Genomic DNA, 14,531 nt, shown 5'->3' on the forward strand with positions numbered 1-14,531 from the left:
GACAGAGATTTATTCTTTGACTCTGCCCAGGGCCTGAATGGGAGGAAACTTCCCCCTGTGAATGGGGAAAGTGCGCACTGTAATGATTAGAACCCAACCCGTGCACAAGAAAGCAAGCAGCAGGAGGCCCGAAGGTCCGGGTGTCAGCACTGGAGAAGGGTCGAGAATGTGTGCAGCCCCTGGAAGCCGCCCCGTGGGCCTGGCTTGCAGCTGGGCAGAGGCCTCGGACCAGCCCCGGGGCAGAGCAGTGGCCTCCGTAGCCTGCCTGCCTTTCTCTGTTTCTTCATTTACAAAGAAAGTACCTAGGATATTTTTGTGAAGGTGACGTCACTGTCTGGCTGCAGAAGCATTTGCATGGGTTTGGGGGAAGCAAGGCTTGCCAGGGGCATCTGAGGAGCCACAGACCCCAGGGCCCAGCCTGGGGGGGGGGGCGGTGTCCACAGGGACAGGGAGGAGGGAGAGGAGCCACCCCTGCCAGGGGCAGAGGGTGTGTTCCCTGCGGGGTCTGTGGGATTTGGGAGGTCCGGTGGGAGTTCAGGGGCTGAGCCCTGGGGAGGAGGAGGGCGGAGCTCAGTGGAGAGGCTGCCGTTGAAGGCACAGGTGAGGAGTTGAATCGCGGGGTTTGAAGCTGGTGGAAGGTTTGTATGCCTTTCAGTCGGTGTCGAGAGGCTGGCCTCTCATTTGAGGTGGGGAGGGCTGGAGAGCCGATCTCAACTGGGGGACCCCCGCCTGAATCTTAACTTCCCGGCCCTGGGGCCCGGACTCCTGTGATGTTTCAGTCGAGGGGCAAGAGAAGGACAGCGTCGCTGCTGGTAATGTGGATCGCACGTTATCATAGCTGGTCTTATGACCACTGGTGACAAGGCAGAGGCTGAAACCGGTTTTGTTGTTGTTGTTGTTAAATATACGCTAACAGCTATCATTTCCTGAGTATTGACTAGGGGCAGATGCGGTGTGGGCCCTCAACTTCTTTCCCGTCGTGCACACACAGCAGCCCCGAGGAGGCCAGAGGACCCAGCTGGTTAGGTGAGAAGCCGGGAGCCCAAGAGCGGTAGCTGATTCCTGGGCCCATGGCTTTCCTGCTGATCCCTGCTGTTCACGAGGCCGGCTCTGCAGAAGCCGCAGGGTCCTCGTGATGAGGCGCTGCGGTGGGGGGACTCAGGAGCAGGCCCCTGTCCACGGAACACTCCCCCCACCCAGCCCCGAGATGAGTTTGGGGTGGGGAAGTCACTTAGTGTGAGTCACCCGGGATGAAAATGAAGCCTGGGGTGGTGGACGTGCATGTACCTGAGTTGACCTCGGTGGGTGGACACCTTCTGTGGGAGACCTTGGTGGAGTTGTGAGCCTTTCTAGAGCCTCCCCTGCCTTGAGACTCGAAAGAACTTTTCTAGAGCCTCCCCTGCCTTGAGACTCGGAGTCATAGCGATGGGGTCCTAGCGATGGAGCACCAAAGAGAAGGTAATCCGATCCTCCTTGGCCGGCAATGAATCTTCCCATCAGCAAACTTTATCTGGTTGGTACCTGGGGTGCAGTGATGGCCTCGAGCTGAAGGTAGCCCTCCTTTCTGTGTCCCCTGCTATCCTCTGTGCCCTGTCTGTGCATCCAGCAAATGGCGGCGGAAGAGATCTGGGGAAATGGGAGGCAGGAGAGAGGCCTGATCCCGGGACCTGGGCCACGGGGAAGGAGGGAAGGAGCTGGTGGCCCAGAGGCTGTGCCCTGTTCAGCTGCGGTGGCTGGGGAGCGCAAACCTAACCAGGGCTGGTCTCTGAGACATGGGACCTGAGCTGGTGTTGGGGAACGGTTTGCTGTGAGAGCCTAATATTTGTGTTTTCACCCTGGATGGCCAAGACAAAATCCCCGCTCGCTGAGCCCCTGGGAGTCTGGCCGATTGAGGCACAGCAGTGATGCTGGGTTCAGATCCGTGCAGTATCACCTGCCAGCACCAGCCACACCAGGGCTCTGTCCTCAGTTACACATGGAAGGCATTGTTGGGGTTTGTTTGGCGAGAGGCTGGCTTTGTAAGGGGTCTGCGGGTGAGCATCTGTCCCGAGAGAAGAAGTCTGGCCAGGTGATACTCCTTAGATCTCAGCTTACTTTAGTCGAGGACATTATCATGGAAAAACGGAGCTTCTAGGCTACTCTGGATTCAGATGACTGTTTTTGCGTGTCTGGTTTTTTTGGGACGATGCAGCTTTTTTTGTAATGAAGTTTTACAAATTTAAAAAGAAAACCTACAAGGTGCAGCCGGCTTGGAAATAATGCAGCATGTTTGAGCGAAGTTGCTGGCAGTTTGGTTTGTTTTGGAGTGACTCCTTTTTTGCACGGACCGTTGGGGCCATTCGTTCATTCCTCAAGAGTGTCTCCACGGTGCCTGATCACCCCTGGGGTGCCAAGAGGAACGGGTCCCCAGCCCTGCTGCTCGATGAACTGCAGGACACCCCGTATCCCCAGGTGTCAGGATTATAAGGCCTGGGTCCTGGAAAGATGGTCCTTGGCTGTCCTGCTCCCTTGACTGATTTCATCTCCTGTGGGCCATGCAGGGTTGTAGCACAGCATTCTAATGACCAGAACAGTGGGGAAACCCCGGCCTTCAGGGACCTACCTTCTAGCAGGGAGATGGAGAGCGAAGGTACGGAATACGTCCATGACGTATTGCCCGTGCCCAGGGCCGTGGAGCAGACAGAACGGGACCTCAGCGCGCAGCCCCACTGAGTCATCGGAAGGGCTGACCAGAGTGAGGCGGGAGGGGTGGTAAAGACAGTGGGAGGGGTGTGTGGAAGGCACAGTTCTGGTGAGAGGTGGGGAGGGACAGGAGAGAAGATACTGGCCCGAGGGTGTGGGGTAAGGAAGAGGGCAGACGGAACCTGGGCCCTGGAATTTTGGGGCAGGGCCCGTGGGGTCGTGGTGGCCTTGGCTGAGAAGGGGCCACCTATGGGTGAGGTGTCAGCAGAGGAACCTGAGTGGGGGAGGGGCAGGGAGCGGCGCAGGGAGGGCCTTCTGGGTCCATTGGACCCCGGGCGTCCGGCAGGCTGGTGTCACCTGGGGCTGGCCCTTCGAGAGGCAGCCCTTGCACCCTGCCGCCTGGCTGGGCCCCACGGGTTTATTAAAGGCAGGTGCGGTCACTACTATCCTGTTCTTGAGCGTTGGGCGTGACTCAGATGTGCAGGGAGTCAGTCTGGAGTTCCTTTATTCATCCCTATTTGCTTTTTGTCGGTAATCCTTTGTAATTCCCCAGTTTCATGATGTAATTTTAATGGAATTAAACTTGAACACTTCGAAATTATGTAATTAATTACGTTCGGCTTCAATTACAATGACTAATTATAGCGTGATACCTGGTGGCAAGTCAGGCAGGTACTGGTGGGGGTTCATGCCTGCTGGCTATCGGGAGGGCCACTTCCCGTTCAGCATGGGAGCCACTGCGCCCCAGGGACAGGTCGCCTGCCCCTGGGTTGCCCAGGGCGCCTTCCAATCCCACCCCTCCGCTGAGGTGCGAGGTGCGGGGTGTGAGACGCGTGGGAAGTGCAGGTGTGGGAGGGTTGTTTGGGGATGCAAAGGCTCGAACTTGTTTCCAGGTTGAAGGGAAGGACTCTTCTTTGTAAGTCTGGGGTGCCAGGGGAAGCGGAGGGCCCTGTTGTGACATTCTTCTGGGACGCGGGAGGGAGGCTGCTCCCAGGTGAACGCGGAGTGTCAAAGAGCCGAAGAGATGGTTTCCAGCGAAAAGAAAAGGTGTGAGAACCACTCTGGGGTGAACAAGGAAGGTGGAAGCAGGTTTAAAAAGGTTACTGCGTGGTGGTGTTATTTCCAGGTGACCCACATGCAGGGCTTCTGGGACCAGGAAACCGAGCCTCAGACCCCAGGACAGAGTGTGTGTTTGCGGACTTTCCAGAAAGTCTGCCCCCCCCCCCCCCCCCCCGCAACTTTGCACATGGTGGTGGTTTTACTCTGCCTTAGGAGGAGGGAAGGGGTCTAGCTAAGAAATACCCGAGTTGATGGCTGCCTCTAAAACACCCACGTCTCCTAATGGGGGCTGTGCAGCCCCTTCCAGAATGGGGAAGCAGCGTTCCCACGAGGGAGGAGGGGGGTCGGGCCCTTCCGCCATGTCCCGGCACAGCTGCCCGCCTGCCCGCCTGCCTTCCCTGCCCCAGGCACACCTGCCGTCCAGCTGTTCTTGCCGGGAGGCTCCTCGGAAGGGACTTGAAACAGAGGTGCCTGCGTATGGAATTCAGTGGCCAGTGTCCTGTGTCTGTGAGATGCCTGCTGTTTATTTGAGAGGCTTAGGGCGTTTTTCCAAAAGCTGATTCTTATACCTCAAATAGATTTTTTTTTTTTTTTAATGCCGTCTCTGAGTTTTCCAGTGTGTTCCCCATTGGGTGTACACAGAGCAGATGCGCTGGCCGAGGAGCCCCTGCTTCCAGAAGCTTGAGCTGAGGCTGATATTTGGGTTAGGGCGAGGGCCAATAGGATGTCTAAACATCTTACAGATTTCTGTTTTTTAAGGGACAGCGTGACCTGAAAACATTTTGAGTATACGACTAGGTTTACATTTTGGTTGGGGGATGTCCGGGTACAGAGTGCTCTTGGAACACTTTTTTTTCTATTGAACACGCTTCAGAGGACAGCTCCCTGTACACAAAGCCCATACCTGTGTTGTTACTTTTTTTTTTTTTTGATTTCTGAATTTTTTTAAATGTAAGCTCTATGTCCCCGAAGACATGGGGGACATAGTTCGGCCTGGGGCTTCAACTCATCACCCCGAGATCAAGACAGAGTCAGCCAGGCACTCATTTGTTACTTTTTGTTTTTTAAGATCAAATTCATATAAAATTCACTGTATTCACCTTTTTAAAGTGTGCAGTTCAGTTTGTGGGTGTGTTCCTCATGTTGTGCAACTGTCACCACAGTCGAATTCCAGAACATTTTCCACCCTCCAGCAAGAGGCTCGTACCTGTTAGCCATGACCCCTGCATCTGCCCTGCGCCTCCCCCTGCCCCTTCCCACCCGAGGCTCTGTGTAACCATCACTCTACTTTCTGCCCCCATGGATTTCCCTGTTCTGGATACTTCACATATAAATGGAACCCTACAACATGTGGCCTTTTGTGTCTGGCTTCTTTCATTCGGTGTAGTATCTTCTGTGTTCACGTATGTCGTAGTGTGTATCCCTTCTTCATTCCTTTTATGGCCGAATGAGATCCCGCGGGATGGGTATACGACATCTGATGATCCTTTCATAAACGATGGGCATTTGGATCGTTTCCGCTTTGGGGCTTTTACGAATAATGCTGTTGCGAACACCTGTCTGTGTGCAAGTTTCTGTGCGAAGCGTTTTCGGCTTTTCTCGGTACACGCCCAGGAGTAGGAACGCTGGGTCACATATGGGGACTCTGTGTTCCCGTTTCCGAGCCTGCTGCTGTTTGACGTCTCGGGTGCGGCTGCTGTGTGTTCTCCAGGTGCTCATCTAATGCCTGGGCCGCTGCACCTTTTCCCGCTCTGGTCTCCCTCTGGCCGCCTCGTCGGGTTCCTTGCGTGGTGGAGCTGCCTCACTTTGGAACCAGCGTGAGAGACAGATGGACGCGTGGCTAACGGCAGATGCTGTTGGTGGCCCACCCGGGGTCTCTCCCCTCTGCGCCCGCCTGCCTCCTCACTCTTCCCCGCACCGGGGCGAAACCAGATGTTTGTCTAAACTGTCCTGGCAGGGCCTTCCCTGTGGCCAGGCGTGGTGGGGGTTGCCCTTGGTTCTGGCCAGAGAGGCAGGGGATGTCGGGGTTGCTGCTGGAAAAGTGCTGCTTCTCTCCTAAAAGGAGATGAGCCAGGACAAAGCCCATGAATGTGCCTGTGGGCAAAGAGGCTCCAGGGCCAGCTGCCACCAATCTAAGCATTGGCGGGCCGGTGGGGGTTGGGGGCAGGACAGTGTGCAATGCAGGGGACGCAGAGCAGGAATGTGGAAGGGGCCTGGGCTCTCAGTCTTGCAGTCACCCTTCCCCCAACTTTCTGTGATGGGAAACAGGAGTGTTACGGTTAAAATCCGGATGGTAGAAAGTTTCTTTTGGCTGCTTTGCTGGTGTGGACTTAGTAGTCCTGCCTTTGAGATGCTCTGGTTCTGGGTGAGGGTAGACATAAGAGCATGAGGAGGAGTGTGTGCTCCAAGCTGTCTCTCCTAGCAGCAGGCAGGGTCCCATTTGCCCAGCCAGATGTCCCTCGATACTTTGCATGGAGCCAATAAAGCATTAAGCAATTAGAATGGTTAATATTCAGTTAAGTATAATTAGAAGCTGGTGTAAATTGTGAATGAAATTGACAGGTTCCAGAAGTTAAGGCAAAATACCAAATCTTTTTCAGCTCTGTGTGTGTGTGTGTGTGTGTGTGTGTGTGTGTGTGTGTTCTGCGAGGGTCTGTCGATTCAGATAGGTGTGGAATTGACACGGAGGGCCGTCACCAACTCAGTTCGTTGTAATTTTCCAAGTTTAGGAACATCCTGCCGATTGTTTTATGGTGTTAAACATTGAAATCCTTAAGTCAAAGTGTAAGAGTTTTAACACCGATCTGTACGAGATGGGCAGGAAAATCCAGACCCCTGTTTTCTGTCTGCCTCTGGGGGTATGTGTGTGTGTGTGTGTGTCTCACCCTCATCACTCATCAGTTCACAGCACACATGATTCATCTTAGTAAGTTTTTCTTCCTTTAGGCTCCACCCCCATTTCTAGACGCTGGCCCTCCCTCCCTATGCTGGTGTTTAGTATGCCTCTACACAGCTGTATTCTTGTGAACGGGGCGCCCTGCTTTGTAGGTGTAAGTAGCTTAACTCCTGTCTGGTGATGTGCTGTACGTCTTTCTCCCTCCTTTTCACTCGTCACTGGTTTGGAGATCTGACCATGATCCCTACACAGTTTGGTCGTCCTTCATGATAGCTGCATTGGATTCCATCTGAAGAATCCACTTGTCTTGGTTCGCTCAGGCTGATCTAACAAGATACCCTAGACTGGGCGGCTTAAACAACACACATTTTATTTCGCACAGCTCTGGAGGCTGAAAGTCCAAGGTCAAGGTGCCTGCAGATTGCATTCCTGGTGAGCGTCCTCTTCCTGGCTTTCAGACTGCTGTATCCTCCAGGCGACAGACGGGCCTGAGAGAGAGTGAGGGAGCACCCTGGTGTCTCTTACAAGGTTGCTAATGCCATCGTGGGGACCCCACCCTCATGACCTTCGAAAGACCCACCTCCAGATGTCATCACTTCAAGGGCTAGGACTTCAGCATATGAATTTGGGGGACATAAGTTCAGTTCTTAGCACCGCCCGGCTTCTGGGTCCATTTCCGTGGGGGTGGCTCCACACTGTGGTCTCTAATACCCCAGTGCCTCTGGCATCCTTAACGCACAGGGCATGATGGCTGGTCCAGGAGTGGGTTGCTGCGTCCAGAGTGAAAAGGGCTGTTAATTTCACTAAGTGCTGCCAGATTGCTTCCCAGAGCAGAGGCACCACTGCTCTCTCCACGTTCATGTCAGCACTTCCTGGAGACTTTTTGCCATTCTGATGGTTTTAAAGTGGTACTTCAGCGTTGTGTGATTCTTCTCTAATCACCGGCAAGGTTCATACTTGTTACCTACCTCTTTTATACTTCTAAGATTTTCAGATTTACCCTTCTGTAAATTGTCTGGTCATATAGTATTTTGTTTTGTTTTTTTTTTTTTAATGATTTACTTTTTTGTTGTTGTTGATTTGTAAGAGTTCTTTGTATGTTTTGCATGCTAATCCTTTGTTGGTTTTTGCTGTTGCAAATGATCTTTCCCAGTCTCTTTTGTTGATTTGCCTGTAGTGTCCTTCAATACGTAAAAAAACTTAATTTTGATGAACTCCAGTCTATTCGATTTTCCCCCTCATGTTTGGTGTGTGATTTCCCTCTTGAGAACATCTTTCCCCATTCGGAATCACGAAGATAATCATGTACTTTTTTTTTTTTTAATGGTTCTTTAAAAATGAAATCTTTTCTAATTCATTTTTGGTTGGTTTTCATTTTTGAGAGGGAGACCGAGCACAAGCCAGGGAGGGGCAGAGAGAGAGGGAGACACAGAATCCAAACGAAGCAGGCTGCAGGCTCTGAACTGTGGGCTCAAACCCACAAACAGTGAGATCGTCACCTGAGCTGAAGTTGGGTGCCCAATCGACCGAGCCACCCAAGGGGCCCCATGTCTTTTTTTTCTCTTTTAAAGTTTATTAAGTAATCTTTATGCCCAACGTGGGGCTTGAACTCATAACCCTGAGATCAGGAGTCTCATGCTCTACCAAGTGAGCCAGCCAGGTGCCCCAAAGATACTCGTATTTTGATGGCTATGTCACATAACCATCAAACATTGGTCTTCCTCGTTTAGATCTTTAGGTTGGAAATGGTTTTTGCACAGAGAGGTAGCCAGGTTTTCCAACATTGCTGAACGGTTTTGTCTCCTACCCTGTGATTTTGGGAGCCGCGTCTCTTGTACGTCAGGGCCTCATATACACATGGGGATGCTTCTAGGGTCATTCTTTTGTTCTGCCCCCTATTTGTTTCTTCTTGCACTGGCACCACACCATTTTTACGGTGGCTTTATATGCGTTTTAATTTCTGATCACGTGAATTTATCCTCTTTGGCTCTTTTTCTTTTTTTTTTTTAACGTTTTTTTTTTATTTTTTATTTTTTATTTTTGAGACAGAGAGAGACAGAGCATGAACAGGGGAGGGGCAGAGAGAGAGGGAGACACAGAATCTGAAGCGGGCTCCAGGCTCTGAGCTGTCAGCACAGAGCCCAACGTGGGGCTCGAACTCACGGACCGCGAGATCGTGACCTGAGCCGAAGTCGGCCGCTTAACAGACTGAGCCACCCAGGCGCCCCAACTCTTTGGCTCTTTTTCAAAGCACCTTGGCGACTCAAGGTCTATTGTTCTTTGATGCACATATCTGTCTGGTTCCCCCTCAAGTTCTGCTGGAGTCTCTATTGCATTTGGATGAAATCTACAGGTTAATTTGGGGGCAGGGGGGAACTGAAGACATTTTAAGTTGTCCCATCCTTGAACAAAGATACTTCTCCATTTATTTAGGTCTTCCTCCTCCAAAAAGGTTTTGTGAAATCTTTATTTAATTAATTTCTAGTCCTTTACAGTTTTGTGGTGTCGTGACCAGTGTCTTATTTTAAAACATTTTTTTTTTTCTTCTGATTGATGATTGTGGTATGGAAGAAAAACAACCGGTTTTGTTTGCCGATTTTGAAACTGGCAGGCTTGCTGAGTCTTTTTCTAGTTTTACTGATTACCTTGACTCTGTTACCTTTCCCTGGGGATAATATCATATGCAAAAAAAGTGACTCTTTTGTTTACCCCTTTCCTTCCACTCCTTGAACCAGAGTGGCTTGTTTTGTTGGCCAGAAACTCAAGGACTCCGTCGCATAGTGGTTTAGTGATGGTGGCCTGCTCTTTCCTGGTCTCAAGGGAATTTTTGGTAGATGCCTTAAACAGATTAAGCAATTACCTTGATTCCCTTTCCCTTCCTTTTCTGAGAGTTTTGTTTTTTTTTTTTTTAAATAATAATTAGGTGTTGACCTTTAGCAAATACTTTTTCTTAAAATCTATTCATGGCCATGCGATTTGGATCCCTTAGTCCATGCATGTGATAAATTGCATTACAGTGATGGATGCTTTGAGGCCAGATCATGCAGTGCATTGTGGGGCCAACTGTGTCTTGAATTTTAAAATATGGTTGGATTTGATGCCTAGTTTTGACATCTGTGTTACCCAATAAAATCGGCATATACTTTTCTTACCCTTATCTAGTTGGAATTGAAACTATACGGGTCTCGTGTAAAATAGGTTAAACTTATTTTGGGATCATTTCTATGAGATAAGGAACGCCTGTAGCTTCAGCGTGATCGGGCTCCCCCTGTCCCGCCGTGGGTCCTGAGACTGAGTGTGGCGAGCAGGCGTTCACCGTCTCACTCTCTTTATTAGTCTGACTCTTCCTTTTGTAGACCAATCTGGGCATTTTATAACTTTCTAGAAATATGTCCATTTCATCGTGGTTTTAACACTTATTCTTGTATGAGTGTTCGTAATATTTTCATGATTTGTGTAAATCTGTTGTTTTAGTGCTAGCTGCTTCACATTTTCTTTCTAGATTCTGTATTTCTGAACGTCTCTGTGACTTCTTTTCAGTCTCCTGTAGAGTTTGGTTTGTCTTACGAGTTCTTAAACGAAACCTGCCTTTTGCCCTTCTTGCCCTCTTTGTCCTTTTTTTTTTTTCTTTTGAGTCACTGATTTTTCTCCTTTATTTCACTCCTCTTAAAGAGCACTTTTTGTTCCAAACGTCTGTTTTTGAAAGTTCAGCTTTTGGGGTGCCTGGGTGGCTCAGTCGGTTAAGCGGCCGACTTCGGCTCAGGTCATGATCTCGCGGTCTGTGAGTTCGAGCCCCGCGTCGGGCTCTGTGCCGACAGCTCAGAGCCTGGAGCCTGTTTCGGATTCTGTGTCTCCCTCTCTCTGACCCTCCCCCATTCATGCTCTGTCTCTCTCTGTCTCAAAAATAAATAAACGTTAAAAAAAATTAAAAAAAAGAAAGTTCAGCTTTTAATAGTTTACATTCTTTATCGTTTTCTGATGAGTGTATTGAAAGCCGTAATATTTCTTCTAAAAATTGCTTTAGCACTGCTCCATAAACTGACAGTTAGTGCTTTCATTTTTATTCACTTTGTAATTTCGTATTCGTTTTGTAATGTCCCCCTGTAACCCAAGGGTTAGTTAATTGAATGTCTTTCCTAGATTTTTGACATTTATTTTATTGATTGATCGTGGGCTCCACGCCCAACGTGGAGCTTGAACTCACGACCTTGAGATTAGGAGTCACGTGCTCTACCAACTGAGCCAGCCAGGGCCCCTGGATTTTTGACATTAAAAAAACAAAAAAACAAACAAACAAACAAAAACTTCTTGGGGGCGCCTGGTTGGCTCAGTCCGTTGAGTGCCCCACTCTTGATTTTGGCTCAGGTCGTAATCCCCGGGTCGTGGGATCGAACCCCGTGTCTGACTCCTCACTAAACATGGAGCCAGCTTGAGTTTCTGTCACTCTCTCTGCCCCTCTCCCCTGCTCGTATGCGTGCTCACGAGCTCTCTCTGTCAAAGAACAAAACAAAACAAAAACTTTTTATTCTGTTGATGTCTGTTTTGACTGCATATGGCCAGAGAGCATAGTTCACGTGAATGCCGATTTCTTTGGAATAGATATTTAAGAGACCCTGTGGCATTTGCACTTGGAATGTTCCATATGTGCTCAAAAGTAATGTGTTTTTTGTTTGAGGAGAGAATTTTCTATGTATTATTTTGAGCTTATCTGTGGTACTTAATTCTTCTACGCCTCTGCTAATTTTCTTCCCATAGTTTTGACAGCTGTTTTATTATAGAATGTTAAGGCTATGTTGTTAGATGCACATACGAGCACGGTCTTTACATCTTCCTGATTAAGTTTCTTTTCCTGGTGTCTGTGCAGCCTCTTTCTTCCTCTTTTATGATGTTTTTTTTCACCTCACATTCTATTTGTGTTGATGCTACAGTAATTTTGTTTATTCTTTTGTTTTTAGTTTCTGTGTGCCCGATAAGGATTTTTTCTCTTCTTTCCAGGTTTTCAGTCTTTCCAGATCCTTTTGCTTTAAATGTGTTTTATTTTAGATACACGATGTGGGATCTTGTTTTTTAATTTATTTCTTATTTTTTTAATGTTTGTTTATTTTTGAGAGAGAGAGAGAGAAAGACAGACAGAGCATGAGTTGGGGAGGAGCGGAGAGAGAGGGAGACACAGAATCCAAAGCAGGCTCCAGGCTCTGAGCTGTCAGCACAGAGCCTGATGCGGGGCTTGAATCCACAAACTGCGAGATCGTGACCTGAGCTGAAGTCGGACACTTAACCTACTGAGCCACCCAGGCGCCCTGGATCTTGTTTTTTTAAACCCAGGTTGAGAGTCTGTCTTTGATTAGTGAATTTAACTGGCATACATTTAGGGTAATTGTGATTATATTAGCACTTCTGGAGTATTATTTTATGTTTTCTTTTTACCATTATTTTCGGGAGGGTATCTTTCCTTGCAACGTTTGATTGGGTTGATTTTTTTTTTTTTCCCTCTGCTGGATTTTATAATTATGCCATCTATTTTCTTTTCCTGAAATTCAGAATCCAGATTATTCCTGAAATGATTAAGACCCACTCCCGTATTTATTTTTTCCTCTCCGTTTCTAAAGTCAGTATCTCTGTCCTATTAACACCAGCCCGTCTCTCTCCTCTCTGCTCGTTTGGGCTGCATCCGTTTCAGTTCGGATGCATGAACTCTGCTTCGTCTGTGCAGGTTGCTGGGCTGGTTGATTTCTTTTGTCTAGTGTTCCCTCTCCTTCAGACTGTTTTTCCTTGTGACCCCTCATCCCCTCGGCCTGGGCCTCAGGGTATTAGCTGATCCCTTGCCCCTGAGGGGGGAGAGTTAGGCCACAGCTTGTCAGTCACTGAGTTTGGTGGGTAGAGGGCTTGAGGGGGTGCACTGAGGCCCCTTAGGCAACCTCGGGGTCTTCTCTCCAGCCACACCTGTTTTCCTGGGGCTACCTGCCTCTGATGTCCTGGGCCGCAGATCCCCCTGGGCATGGGCCACCCTCAGGGATTCTGATTCTGCTAGTTTGGGGTGAGTATTGGTGCCTTTTAAAAGTTTCTCATGATAGGAATAGGGTACAGTATGGACTAATTATGAATTGACAGCGGTTGAATATCCAACTAAAATTCATGCACAGCTAAAATTCTGATCACTTCCCAGCTAACACCCAGGAATTCTGGGGGACGGCTTGGAGGAGGCCAGCTAGCTAGACCTGGGGCTAACTGCGAGAACAGTTAAAATGGGTCTATTATGTTTCTGCTGGACAGCGCTGTTCTAGCGTAGACCCTCGCTACTCAAAGAGGTCCACAAACCCGTTTGGGCATCCCCTGGGAGCTTGTTAGAAGTGCAGAATGTCAGACCCCAGCCAGACCTCCTGAGTCAGAATCTGCATTTTTATGAGATTCCCCAGGTGATTCATAGACACATTAAAATTTGAGAAGCACTGGGCTAGATCCTTAAAAGGGAGGGTTGGTTTTATTTAATTCATATTTTAAGAGAATGATGCTTCCCTTATCTGCTCCGATGAGCTTTCCAGAACACAGGTAGCAGCAGTCAGGGGGCTGAGCTGCCAGGGGATGGCTCTCCAAGGGCGCCTCTCTTGCCCCCTCCCAAGCCTCGCTTCCACCCAGCTCCTCTTGTACACACGCTTCTAATAGTATCGATCATCTGCTTCTCAAGGTCCTAACACGTTAAAACAACAAATCGGAAGAAGGCAAGGGACGTCCTCGAGGTAGGACTGGCTGTCCACTTGGGAGCAGAAGACCAGAAAGAGAAAAGAATTGCAGGCCCCGGGCTGTGTCGTGCGGGGGCAGTTTCTGCATGCAGACTGTTGAGGAATGTATGGATGCGGGATGGATTTCGGCACTAACCTTCATTATGCTTAGCCCGAGCCACTAAGTGATTAAGTTAGGTTCTGGTTAGATCCCTGTGCCGACCATCCCTGTGGAGGAGGCGTATTTTCTCCTGCCCTGTAGCAAATGTCGGGGCCGAGACCGAAGACACTCACTTGGAAGTTGAACTTCGGGGCGCCTTTCTTCCGCTCATTGTGCCGGGCCCATGGTGTACCGTCATCTGGAAATGGTGGCTCTCGGTGTGAGAACGTGGGGTTTTCTGGGTGGCCTGCCTTTGGATGCGCCCAGAAGCCGTCAGCTGCCTGCCCTGCCGGCTGAGGGCATGCTGGCCTGGGAGGCCGACCCTCCTGACGTGGAACCTTTGCTCTTCCATTTATGAGCCGTGTGACCTTGGGCCCTTAACCTGCTTCCTCTGTACAAGGGTGATAGTAAAACCACTCTCACTTCGTAAGGGTTTTGTTAAGACTCCGCTTAGGACGGTGCCTGATCCACGATCCTTGGTTGGTTTAGCCTGAAAAAGTCAAGGAGGGTGTTACGGGGGAAGCAGCTCACCGGAAGAGACCGCCTTGTCTGAAAAGAGTAATAGTGGTAGTAACCCAGACCGAGATGTCCTGTCGTCAGGGCGGCAGGGATGCCTGGGCCGTCTGGCTCACCAGGTACGTACTGATGTTGTGGCGCTGGTATTTTTCTTTCACGCTTTTTTCCCCCAAAGACTGTTCTGCCTTAGAAGATTAAAAATATCTGCTTCCACATTAGACCCAATTCAGTTTGAATAATTGCATTTTTAAGGCAAAAGCCTGCTCCTGGGCGTGAGCAACTTCCACGTCAGATGTTCAGCGGGCAAATGAAAAACGTGAGTCATGCCGTACTTGGCACCTGGGGCTTTTAATATTTGGTGGCAAACTTCCTACGGAGAGGAGGACTTTGAAAGTGGAAGTCCTTTCAGATCCAGATGGCCAAAGGATTCTCCGGTGTCGGTTGGGACTAGTGATTGAATTTTCTCCTCCTGTTTTCTTGGCCTGCTGGGCCTCTCCGG

At 49.5% G+C, this 14,531-nt stretch overlaps 1 protein-coding gene and 2 non-coding genes across 12 annotated transcripts in view; 1 reads left to right on the plus strand and 2 right to left on the minus strand.

Moving 5' to 3' along the window:
- Nucleotides 1–14,531, plus strand: part of CUX1 (cut like homeobox 1) — a 366,198-nt gene that overhangs the window by 10,116 nt on the left and 341,551 nt on the right. The window lies entirely within an intron of this gene.
- TRNAR-CCU (transfer RNA arginine (anticodon CCU)) lies at nucleotides 8,227–8,299 on the minus strand. Its single transcript has one exon. It is a non-coding gene; the product is annotated as a tRNA-Arg (tRNA).
- On the minus strand, nucleotides 10,817–10,890 carry TRNAR-CCU (transfer RNA arginine (anticodon CCU)). The gene has a single exon. It is a non-coding gene; the product is annotated as a tRNA-Arg (tRNA).

This window comes from Panthera onca, chromosome E3 (genome assembly GCF_046562875.1).
Source record: "Panthera onca isolate mPanOnc1 chromosome E3, mPanOnc1 haplotype 2, whole genome shotgun sequence".
In the NCBI taxonomy this organism is placed as follows: Eukaryota; Metazoa; Chordata; class Mammalia; order Carnivora; family Felidae; genus Panthera; species Panthera onca.